This window comes from Dasypus novemcinctus, chromosome 1, assembly GCF_030445035.2.
Source record: "Dasypus novemcinctus isolate mDasNov1 chromosome 1, mDasNov1.1.hap2, whole genome shotgun sequence".
NCBI lineage: Eukaryota > Metazoa > Chordata > Mammalia > Cingulata > Dasypodidae > Dasypus > Dasypus novemcinctus.
In genome coordinates this window covers 168,079,571-168,091,896 of record NC_080673.1, presented here as the reverse complement: position 1 = coordinate 168,091,896, position 12,326 = coordinate 168,079,571, and the positions used below count along the sequence as shown (strand labels likewise).

At 40.5% G+C, this 12,326-nt stretch overlaps 1 long non-coding RNA gene across 7 annotated transcripts in view; it reads right to left on the bottom strand.

Annotated features, from left to right (window-relative positions):
- Positions 1 to 12,326, bottom strand: part of LOC105746202 (uncharacterized) — a 324,527-nt gene that overhangs the window by 83,134 nt on the left and 229,067 nt on the right. Inside the window, exon 8 of one of the 7 annotated variants that reach the window (XR_011649473.1) lies at positions 10,048 to 10,139. The exons of the other annotated variants lie outside the window; for them this stretch is intronic. This is a non-coding gene — a long non-coding RNA (uncharacterized lncRNA). Of the gene's footprint in view, positions 1 to 10,047; positions 10,140 to 12,326 lie in introns of those variants that run through there. 7 annotated transcript variants of the gene reach the window in all.

Here is a 12,326-nt window from a genome sequence, read left to right as displayed (position 1 = left end):
TGGCTATGCTATGTTTCCCAGACTTCACCACGTCCAGGCCTGGCCCCAAAGCCTTCCCTGCAATCTTCTATGCTTCTTCTCTCGTCCCTCATCTGCCAGGCCAATGCTAAGGATCAAGTTGAAGGCTTCGAGGCTCAATGCTATCGTGGAGCTACTGGATGTAAGGAGCAGAACCCCACCAACCCGTGTTGGACTACAATGTAAACAAGAAATACATCTTTGATAGGGTAAGCCCCTAGGATATGGGTCTTGTTAGATTAGCCTGACTAACACTAATACTTGAGGAGTAAATCCCTTCAGAGAGCTGAGTATAAGATATACATTCAATGCAATAGTCTACCAGGGCACAATTCTGCCACCATCAATGGTACAAGATTATACCACACATGGTATTTAGTCAGGGACAATTTTAGGTTGTTCTTCCAAAGGTTTCATTACTGGATCCTGTGATGGTATGAAGCTGTTACATACCCCAGAAATTAATGTTCTTAAAGATAATCCTTTCCTGTGGGTGTAAACCTATTGAAAGTAGGACTTTTTGATTAGGTTACTTCAGTTAAATCATGGCCTAATGTGGGTCATAATCTCTTACTAGAGTCCTTTATAAGAGATTGAAATTCAGACCATGAGAGAGAGCCACAGAAGCAAGAAGCTGAAAGCAACGAAACTGGGAAGAAAAGGAAGAGAGCAGCAGACGCTGCCATGAGCCTTGCCACACGACAGAGGCATTCAGGATTATCAGCAACCAATCTTTGGAGAGAAAGCATTGCCTGATGATACCTTTATTTGGACTTTTTCTCAGTCTCAAAACTGTAAGCTTGTAAGTAATAAGTTGTCATTGTAAAAGTCAATCTATTTCTGGTATATTGCTTTTGGCAGCCTAGCAAACTAAAACAGACCCTTTAAGTGTTGGACTGGAAAAGAACAAGATTTTTCATGACATTTAAAGTATATAAATTAATTAATGTGTAGTTATGTTATTAATAATGGTTATGCAGATCAGATGAAGGTTTTTTTTTAATCATAAGAAAAATTTTATGTAATAACTTAGAAGATATAATCACCAAATATTGTTATAGGTCGTCTTCTCTTAACCCTCTATGCTCTCTCATGTGGGAATTCTATTTGCATGACTTCAGTTAGAATCTATGTGTTGAAAATGCTCAGATATCTATTTCCAGCCCATATCTATATCTCTGGACCATATTCTTCTTGCATTTTGAGATTCAACCATATATCCACCTGCTTCCTGGGAATTTTTACTTAGGTACCCAACATAATGGACACTCAAGTAAATGAAAGTCACTGAGCTACCAAGGCTGATAGAAATGACCTTTATTGGACGCTGTTGGTTATCCTCAGCATCAAGCATACCCATCCCCTTTTCCTTCCAAAGGGAACCAAAGTTGGTATGGTGTCTTCCACCCCATGGCAATGTCCCAGGGGAAAACCAATCCCAGTCCCAACTCTGGGGGTGGATCTGTTTGAGCTAAGTGTAATCAATTTGGTGCAGGAGTGGGCATATGCCAATGAGATGTGAGGGACAGTCTACTGTGAAGATTCTGGTAAAAGTTTCCTTACTCCTTAGAGAGAACAACAAGAAAAGGCAAGAAAGAAATGCATACACATATACATAAAAGAAAAAAGCAGCTCTAGAGGATAACCCAGAGATTAAGTACAGAGGTTCTTGCACAAGACTGCCTGGGTTTGAATCTACTGCTTACTAATTATGTGACTTTTGGTAAATTACTTAGCCTTTCAGTCCCTCAGTTTTCTGTAAAATAAGTAGAACACTAAGTAATTGGGTTGTTATGAGGGAAAAAAATCCAATACATGTAAAGTGCTGACACGTGGTAAGAAATATATAGCTGTTGCTTGTTGTTGTTTGCTTGAAATTGCTGAAGCTGTCTTGCTATCCGACTAAAGATTAAATGGACTCCAAGGGTGTTAAAGCAGTGAAATGGAAAAAATCTGGGTCTTCAGTGACATGGTTAAACTGTGGAATCAATCAGTCCTCCAGTTTTCTGAACATCCTGTTACAAGGGATGATAAATTCTCTTACAATTTAAGCCTTATTGTTCAAATTAAGTTTTCTGTTACTTGCAGCCAAAGGCATTTAAATGGGCACATTGACTAATCCAGGGCTTTTCAGAACTTTCTGAAATTATGGGGTTTTTCTTAAAATGTTTAATAACCTGATTAATACAAAGAAAACAACTTTTCCTTGTTAAAAATATGGAAGCATTTCAGCAATAGTTATAGTCACTTTTAATATGCTCCCCCCATCTAGCCTCTTTCAACCTTCTCAAAGGTAACTACAGTGATGCCTTTTGTATGTGCCCTTTCTGATTTTTAAAAAATGACATATAAATATCTGCATCCAAAGAAAATGTAATGAATACATAGCATTGTTGTGTGTGTGTTGTAAGCAGTTTCATATTGTTATATACATCTTTGTGCAGTTTCTTTTTCAGTCAAATATATTCTCGAATCCTAACCATATTAGTATATAGGTTGATCTCATTCTTTTTAACTGTTGCAATGTATTTCAAAGCATGAGTATTTCACAGTTTATTCAGCTAATCACCAGTTGATGGGCTTTTAGGTTTTTAAATTTTATATTATTTTATATTTTCAACCACAGACAGTGCTGTCCTAATAGCTACCTGCTTGTCAAAGCTACATCATCAGGTGCATAAAAGTTCATAGTATTATATATTCTTAGTAAAATGTTACTTTTCTCAATAAAAATACTACTATCTAATTCTTTTAATAAGTTTCACCTTGAATTCTATTTTGTCTGATGTTAGTATTTTTATAGTAGTTTTCATTAGTATAAATATTTCTGTGACCACAGAAAATTATGTTGTTGAGCTAAACCCATTTCTATGCATGTGAACCTATTATATGTGAGACCATTTGAATAGATTTAGTCAAGGGACCTTTTGATTAGATCATCTTTGATTAGATTGCTTCAGTCAAGGCTCTTGATTAGATTGTGGTACCCAGGGTATTTCATAATCCTTTTACTGGAGCCTTATACAAGTAGAACACAGAGAAAGAGAGCTGCCATTTTACCCTGCCATGTGAGAGAGGACTTCAGGATTGCCTATAGCCATAGAAAGATAGAGAAATCTGGAGAGACTGAGAGAAGGCTGGAGGCTAGAATCAGCAGAACAGCCCCAAACTGAAGAGACATGGTCTGGGGAGAAACAAGGCAAATGTCTGATCACCCACCACTGAGCTTGGGGAGAAAGAGTGCCTAGAGGAGGGAAAGAGATTGGCTGCTATTTTGCCTTGCCATGTGGTAGAAGTCCAGGATCAGCCAGCAGCCCATCTTGGATGAGATGATGCCTTGATTTGGACATTTTCACAGTCTCAGAACTGTAAGATTTTTTTTTTTTCTGAGTTGTGTTCCCTCTTTATTTATTTATTTTTTTTAATTAATTATTTATTTTTTAAAATTACATTATGAAAAATATGAGGTCCCATTCAACCCCACCACCCCCGCCCCCCACTCCCCCCACAGCAACACTCTCTCCCATCATCATGACACATCCATTGCACTTGGTAAGTTCATCTCTGAGCATCACTGCACCCCATAGTCAATGGTCCACATCATAGCCCAGACTCTCTCACGTTCCATCCAGTGGGCCCTGGGGGGATCTATAATGTCCCGTAATTGTCCGTGAAGCACTATCCAGGACAACTCCACGTCCCAAAAACGCCTCCACATCTCATCTCTTCCTCCCGTTTCCCACACCCAGCAGCCACCATGGCTACCGTTCCCACACCCATTCCACATTTTCTCTGCGGACATTGGATTGGTTGTGTCCATTGCACATCTATGTCAAGTGAGGGCTTAGATTCCATATGGGTACTGGATGCACTCCTCCCGCTTCCAGTTGTAGACACTCTAGGCTCCATGTTGTGGTGGTTGACCTTCTTCAACTCCATGTTAGCTGAGTGGAGTAAGTCCAATAAATCAAAGTGTAGGAGCTGAAGTCTGTTGAGGCTCTGGGCCTGGGTGTCATATTATCAGTCCAGAGATTCAAATCCCCTACATACATCTTAAACCCAGCACCGACTACAATTCCAATAAAGTAGCATGCAAGTCTTGTGAAAAGAGATCCCCTCTGAGTCCAATTCCATCACGCAGAAACACCAGCTCCAAAGAAGGGCTATCTGTCATGGCAGTGAACCCCTTCTGCCATGACCATAGAACCCGTGGGTCTCTTTATCCCTCAAAAGAACCAATACCTGGGGTTGTATCTACCTTATCTGTCTCTTAGACTCTGTTCAGTTGTACATAGGGGTATTCCTTCTGACAACCTCCAGACTCTTTTTTAGAGACTCACAGCCTTATAATCTCATTTCTCCTTTCCATTTCCCCCTTACATTAGGTCAAACAGCTTCCCGAAGTCATGTTATTATATGTAGACAGGTATATTCTGCTGTTCCACATTGAATCTTTAATTCAAGGTCATTTTATAGTTGCTTCTTCAGCTGGTATGTGGTAGTGATCCCTCGGTGCCAGGGAGGCTCATCCCCGGGTGTCATGTCCCACACTGGGGGGAATGCATCGCATCTACACGCTGAGTTTGGCTGTGAGAGTGGCCACATTTGAGTAACATGCAGGCTGTCAGGAGGAAACCCCCAGGCACAATGCTACTCTAGGCCTTGTTCTTATTGCAGGTGTATAGGCTCAAAAGTGTAACCATTAGTATCACGAGCCCACTGTTGGGCCCTCCTTCCTTCCTGGTTCTTGCCGTTGCACCTGGAGGATTGCCACTGCTCTCCCAGGGCCCACAACAGTGACCCCCCGGCCAGGAGCCCAGTACCCCCCCAGCTGTTGTTTTTGTTTCCACTATGAGTATATATAGACATTACCATATACCCTGGGCATATGCCCTGTATAACTCCCTGTCAACCATATATATCCTGTCAATAACATCCCATATCAGTATTCCTCCGCTGCCATTGTTGAACCACTCTGTGATCCAAAACTTCCCGTAAAGTGAATCCCAACATAATGTCAGCTTCAGAAGAGTCTTAGATCACTGAAATTCATATATACAATATACAGTATTTCCCCAGATCCACCATAAAACCTTTTCCCTTGCACAGCAATAATCTTTTAACTTATTCATATCATATTTCCTGAAACTGATGTACAGATTCCAACACTATAGTTTTCAAACACGGTGACATTTGTGCTTACTATGTGGTCCATATTTTAGGCTGTACAGTTTTCTAAATTTTTTAGTTATCCTATGTTTTGTCTTATGGTTTTCATTATTAGTCTGTCGTCCCCGATATGTTTTTGGTGTAATATTAGCTGTTTTATATTCATCCCCGTGTACTCTCACATAACTCCTCTTTTGCCCCCTTATTTACCTTTGTTCCATCCATTCCACATCCATTTTCCCTTCCCCTTAGGGCCCACAACGCCTGCCAATCTAATACCCTGGGAGCCGTCCTTTCTCACGAGAGATACAGTTCTCTCTATTCGACGGCATTAGTCTTCCCCAGGATATGGGTCCACCCCACCCAATGGTAGAACCCACCTTGGCAAAATGAGCCTTCAGCTATTCTGTCCGGAGTCTGTCACGCATCAGACCATACCCCCTGAGCGTCCTAACCAGGTAACCCTCCTACTTATACTTTGGTACGTTTTACTCAACATTTAGTTCTCAACGAACTTCTGACACTCTCCCATATTTGTATGTTGCCCCTCCCTCCCACCTATTTCTTGGACAATATTACCCCTCTTCCCATCCCCAGCCCCCCTCAAACCCAGAAAACCCCACCCGAAGGTAACCCCTTGCCCCCATTTTGTCCCTTCTTTGTGCTCATACTTACCGCCAGCTCATCACAGATTCCACCCCTGCAGACATTAACTCACATCCTTCCTCCACCCCCCAATTTCCTGTAAGCCACTTTTCCAGACTCTAGCTCTCTGAGGCAGTTAACTTATTTCATATCATTGAGGTCATATAGTATTTGTCCTTCAATGCCTGGGTTGCTTCACTCAACATAAGATTCTCAAGGTTCATCCATGTTATCACGTGCGATTGTAGTGTATTGGTTCTTAGAGCTGAGTAGAACTGTAAGATTTTACCCTAATAAATTCCCATTATAAAGTCAACCCAGGGACCGAATGTGGCTCAAGCAGCTGAATGCCCACCTCCCATATGGGAGGTCCTGGATTAGGTTCCCAGTGCCTCCTAAAGAAGACAAACAACGAGCAGACAATGAGGAAAAAAAGAACAGACAATGCAAAAAAACAACAGCAAATGAGCAGATGACCAAAAAAACAACAAGCAAAAGCAACAAGCAAACAATGAGCAGACAATGAGCAAAAATAAAACAAGAAGTGAGCGGATGTGGTTCAAGCTGTTAAGCACCCGCCTCCTACATAGGAGGTCCCAGGTTCAGTTCCCGGTGCCTCCTAGAGAAAAACAGACAACAAGAGCAAACAATGGGAAAGAAAGAAGAAAAAAAAACCAATGAGCAAATAGACAAGGGAGCCATCTCAGGGTATGGGTGGGGAAGCCAAACCATTTCTGGTATATTGCATTGGCAGCTTGTAGCAGTTTGATATTGTTTATGAATTCCAAAAATAGATATTTGATTATGTTTGTAAACTGGTCTGTTCCTCTGGACATTTTAGATTGTATTAAATTCAGAGGTTTCACTTTTACTTTATTAAATAATGATTAAAGCTTTGATATGGCCATGTCAGTAGAACGTGGAGTCCCCACCCACTCACGGAGAAAACCATACATCAGAGGAGAGGGTTTGATTTTTGATGCTGGAGCCCCAGGAATTAAACACACAGAAGAACACAGAGGAATAGAGATGGCTCCATAGACACAGCAGAGGCCCCAGCAAGAGACAGAACCTGATAGTCTACAGTCAACCTTGCAGAGAGAACAGAGCAGCTGAGCCCAGGAGGAGCAAGCCCCAGGAGAGAGAGATGAGACTTATCCCAGCCTATCACTGATATTGGAAGAAACTGGAACCACAGAGCCTTAAGAGGAACAGGGAGGCTGAATCCTTACAGATGTTGGCAGCCATCTTGCTCCAACATGTGGCAACAGACTTTGGTGAGGGAAGTAACTTATGATTTATGGTCTGGTAACTGTAAGCTCCTACCCCAAAGAAATACCCTTAATAAAAGCTAACATATTTCTGGTATTTTGCATCAGGACACCTTTTGCTGACTTATACAAAGCCTTTAGAAAATGAAAACATTTAGTAAGCTCTTTTTCTATCCCTATATTTTCATCTTCCTGTGTTATTTTGCTTTAAGATTTTTTTTTTTGGAAAAATTATACCTGGATTTTGTTTTTTATCAATCAGAGTATACCTGATTTTCAGTGCAGCTGTATATTTCTTTTTCAATATATTTTCTACTAATTATGTGGATTTGGTATGAGAAGAAGAGATGGTAGCATATGCTCAGTTCACCATCTTGAGACAAGAAGTGTCAACCATGAAATTTCTATATATTTAAAACTTTTATGTAAACTTGATCAAGTTTTAAAGTTGTAATGATATGTGTGAGTATTACAAAGGAGCTAGAATGCATTTTATCCTCCTGTGTAGGGAGAACCAAGAATGCCATAGTAAATGGATTATTAATGAAACTATCAGGATCTTAACATTGAAATGCTAAACTTGGGGGTCATAATAAGATTTCCTCTTTTTTGCAAATATTTTATTGAAGGGTTAATAAATTTGTATTAGTCATTGTTCTCTAGGGAAACAGAACCAACAGGAGATACCTGTAAATATTATGAGATTTTATATAATTGTCTCACATGACCACACCAAAGCACGATTCCAAATTCCATAGGGCAGACTGCAAGCTGGGAATTCCACTGAACATTTTTGATGAATTCTCCAGTAGAAGCTTGCTGTCTGAAGTAGAGATGGAAATTCTGTCTTCTGACTGCTGAGATCATCACTTCTCCTTTCAAGGCCTAGAACAACTGGATGTCTCTCATTGCTAAAGACAATCTCCTCAGTTGATTGTAAATATAATCAGCCATAGATGCTATCAACTTACTGATGATTTAGGTCCATGAAATGTTCACACAGTAACAATTAGGCCAGTGTTTATTTCACCAAACAACTAGGCACTATTACCTGGCCAAGTTGACACAGGAGCCTAACATCACAGTCCAGCTCTTGTCAACTTAGCAGCCACACACATTACCATAAACCATTCTTAATCTCTAAGTAAAAGCAATAACACATATTTTCACCTAACAATACTCAACTGTCCTGAGTACAACCAGAAACACACTAAATCTCCCCAGAAGAGGGTACAAGTCCTTGGTACTGTCAACTTAAACTTGATATCCTGTAACTTAAATGCTATGACATAAAACTAATGCAACTTATGTCATATGATAATGGGATAACACAGGGAAGAAAACAAAAATATTTGTTTTACGTACATATATACATACATACTCATAACAAAGCAAGGAAGAAATATTCATGACCATTACAGTTCTTATTTTTGTAACTGGTCATGTGGTTGTAGTTTGTATTTATCACTGTCTTCTTCCACTACTCATTCCATGTTCCCTGTGTCCTCAGAAAACAACTCAGCTGGCCATGGTTCCTTGCCTGGTGGGATGACCCAAACCCTTCCTGAAGTTTCTGAGCCATTGGTAGTCTTGCCTGAGTTGGGTTGCTGTAGTTTTCCATTGACTTTAATCAAAAGGCATGGTACGGGTAGCAGACCTAGCTCAGCAGTTGAGTGCCTGCTTCCCATGCATGAGGTCATGGGTTCAATTCCCAGTTCCTTCTTTAAAAAAAAGAAAAGAAAAGAAAAGAAACAAACAAAAGGCATGGCAAGACTAAGAGATGCACTAGGGCAGAGGTTCTTAACTTTTTTTTTTGTTCCAAGGACCCCTTTACCAGTCTGATGAAAACCATGAACCCTTCTCAGAATGTAGCAGGAGATAGTTTTGTGACACTCATCATCAGAGGACAGAGAAAATAAAGGTAAGTTGATTTTTTAAAATTCAAGATTAGAGATCCCCTGAAATCTTTGCACTGACTCCTGGTTAAGAGCCCCTTCCCTAGGGGACCTCTTGTATTCCAGGCAAACTCTTCTTTTTCTCCATTGTGTAGTTGCAGTCCTATTTCCCTTTGATAGTCAGGATAAATGACCCAAGTCTGTAGAATAATTCCCTTCTTTGCCAAGGCATGAGGAGCAGTGACTGGGTGGCAGTCTTAACTTCCAGTTCAATGGAATTGTAGTAGTATCTTCTGGTGGAAGCACAACTCCTCTTGGAACTAAGACCTGTAGACCAACAGAGTTTAAGGTTGCAAGGACAGAAGCCAAAAATTTTTCTGGTTGTTCACTAGGGGTAATTGTGAGTGGTGCTACTCTCATTTCCACGCCATGATTCTTGGGCCTGTGAATCCTGGCTTTGGAAGAAACAACACCAAAGAATGGATGCTGATTTAGAGCATACACAGCTCCTCCTAAATTGATGAAGTTGAGAGAGAAGTTCCTGGGGGCCAGAAGCTGAAATCAATGGAACACAGATGCTGAGAGGAAGTCACTGAAGCAGAACCTGAAAGCATTGAGGCCCAGAGAGGGAAGAGACAAGTGGACACAGCCATGTGCCTAATTGTCCACAGCTCTAGCTCAGGAAGAAAGCATATTTTAATGATGCCTTGATTAGGACACTTTCACAGCCTCAGAACCCTAAGTTTATAAGTTGATAAATCCCCATTTTAAAAACCAACCCATTTCTGGTATATTGCCTTCGCAGCCTTTAGCAAACTAAAACAAAAGTAATTTTATAGATCATGAAAGGCATTAAGCCATAATGAAGTAAAACCATTATTTTAACAAAAGATGAAAAATTTTAACCATTGTTTTTCTTAAGCTTTGGTATACTTAGTAATAAATGTACCACTAAATTGGTTAAAGTATTTCAGCAATTTCACAAAACCCTCAAGGCCTAACTCCAATTTGAAAACAACAACAATAGCAATAAACCTCCAAGCACTTACAGCTTCCACAGAAGAGAAATCTCATTATCTGTTTTAACTATCTGTTTAATTAGCAGGACTCTTGTATCCCATGCAAAGACTTCTGGGCAAACCTGGAGAGATGGGAGAGGAAGAAGAAGAACAAGTGTGGCTTTGGCCATGCCCTCACATCAACTGAAACATCACCTTTCACCTGTTTTATGTAAGAATTCACTTGATAGAATGGGTATAGCTCAGTGATTGAGTGCCTGCTTAACATGACAATGTCCTATGTTCAATTCCCAGTACCTCCTTAAAAAATAAAATAAAATAAAAATATTTCACTTGAAAAAATTAGTCTGCTACAAAAAAACACAAAAACAAAACAAAAATCCAAGACAGGTGATTTGATCTATTTCCCTATTTCCAGTTTCAGCAAAACTAATCTTAAGTCATTTACTGGTAAATAAATTATGTCCTCCTTCAAAAAGCTTCATAAAAAGGAATTTCTTTCAGATCCCAGTGATGCCCATTTGTTGGTTAGGAAATTCTTGAGTATTTCCAGCCTAGTTCCTTTATTTTATTTTATTTTTTAAAGATTTATTTATTTATTTATCTTTATCCCCTTTCCCCCCACCCCCCTGCCCTGGTTGTCTGTTCTCTGTGTCTATTTTGCTGCATCATCTTCTTTGTCCGCTTTGGTTGTTGTCAGCGGCACGGGAATCTGTGTTTCTTTTTGTTGTGTCATCTTGTGTCAGCTCTCCGTGTGGGCGGCACCATTCTTAGGCAGGCTGCACTTTCTTTCACACTGGGCAGCTCTCCTTATGGGGCGCACTCCTTGCGCATGGGGCTCCCCTACGCAGGGGACACCCCTGTGTGGCACGGAACTCCCTGTGCGCATCAGCACTGTGCATGGGCCAGCTCCACACGGGTCAAGGAGGCCCGGGGTTTGAACCGCGGACCCCCCATGTGGTAGACAGATGCCCTAAACACTGGTCCAAGTCCTCTTCCCCCAGTTCCTTTATGATCACCTTCTATGATCATGTGTCTTTTTCATAATAACATCGTTTATTTGAAATTGATTATCCAGCTACCCCTCAGCCTTTCCTGCTTCAGGCCAAATCAATCCTACCTCTCATATTGCTTATGTACACATCTTACTTCTTAATATTTAAATCATCCTCTGTGGTTTTTTCCTCTCTGAAACTTCAAACTTCTTGTGTTCTTCTTCAATTACCAAAGTAAGACCTGCATGCTGTAAAGATGAGCAATGATAAAGAAGAGCCTTCCTTCTACACATTTCTTTTGGGCTTTGATTTGGTTCTTCTTTTGTTCTTCAAGCTCACCATGATGATTATGGTGGATTAAAGATGGCACCAAATTCTTTGTCACCCTTCCCATCATGAGATGGAGTTAATTTCTCCTCCTCTTGAATCTGGGCTAGCCTGTGACTGGTCTGTGACCAACAGAGAATGGCAGGTTGGGGCCTAAACTTTAAGAAGACTGGCAACTTCCACCTTGGCTTCTCAGAATATTTGTTCTAGCAGACGATGGCCATCTGAAATGATGTGGGCTATGGGTGGGAGGCTCTTTGTCTCTTAAGAGATAACCTAAACTATCTGTGACTTGTGGGTGTGGGATGATAAAAGGCTACAGTCCTGCCCTTGGTGACCTTGGCAAGGACTCCAGTCCCAGGAAACAGTTTAACAATGCAAGGTCTATAAACTTTAAGTATTCAGAGGAAATGCAAACAAAATATGCTAAAAGCTTATCTAGAATGCCTGAGGTCCATGCTAAAAGCTTACCTAAGATGTGGAAGATATATATGCTAATTCAAGCCTATTGAGAACTGAAACAAAAGAACCATTTGGCCTTTCCTCTCTGTATAAAAAGGACTCAAAAATCTTGTTCGAGGCTCGGGATCGAAACAGAAAGCTCCCGAGCCCAGCCGGCCATCAATAAACTATTTTTCCTTCTCAAAATCATTCCTGAGTCCTGGCCTTTCTATATGCAAATAATTGAACCTCTCTCAAATTCTACAACAGGATTGCCATGCTGTGAGGAAGCCCAAGCTAGCCATGTGGATAGCAATGCCCGCAGCCTCCATCTCTTCTATCTGCAACAACCCACAGAACTGAAAGATAATAATGAATTGCTGTGTAAAGCCACTAAGTTTGGACATGACTTATTTTACAAAAAAAATAACCAGAATGATGATTTTATCATCTTTGTGATTTGCTCACCTTTCCACCTCCCAGGAATCTCCCTGAATGCTATACAAATTAATAGCAACACAACAAAAGGAGAACTACCTAATGGTT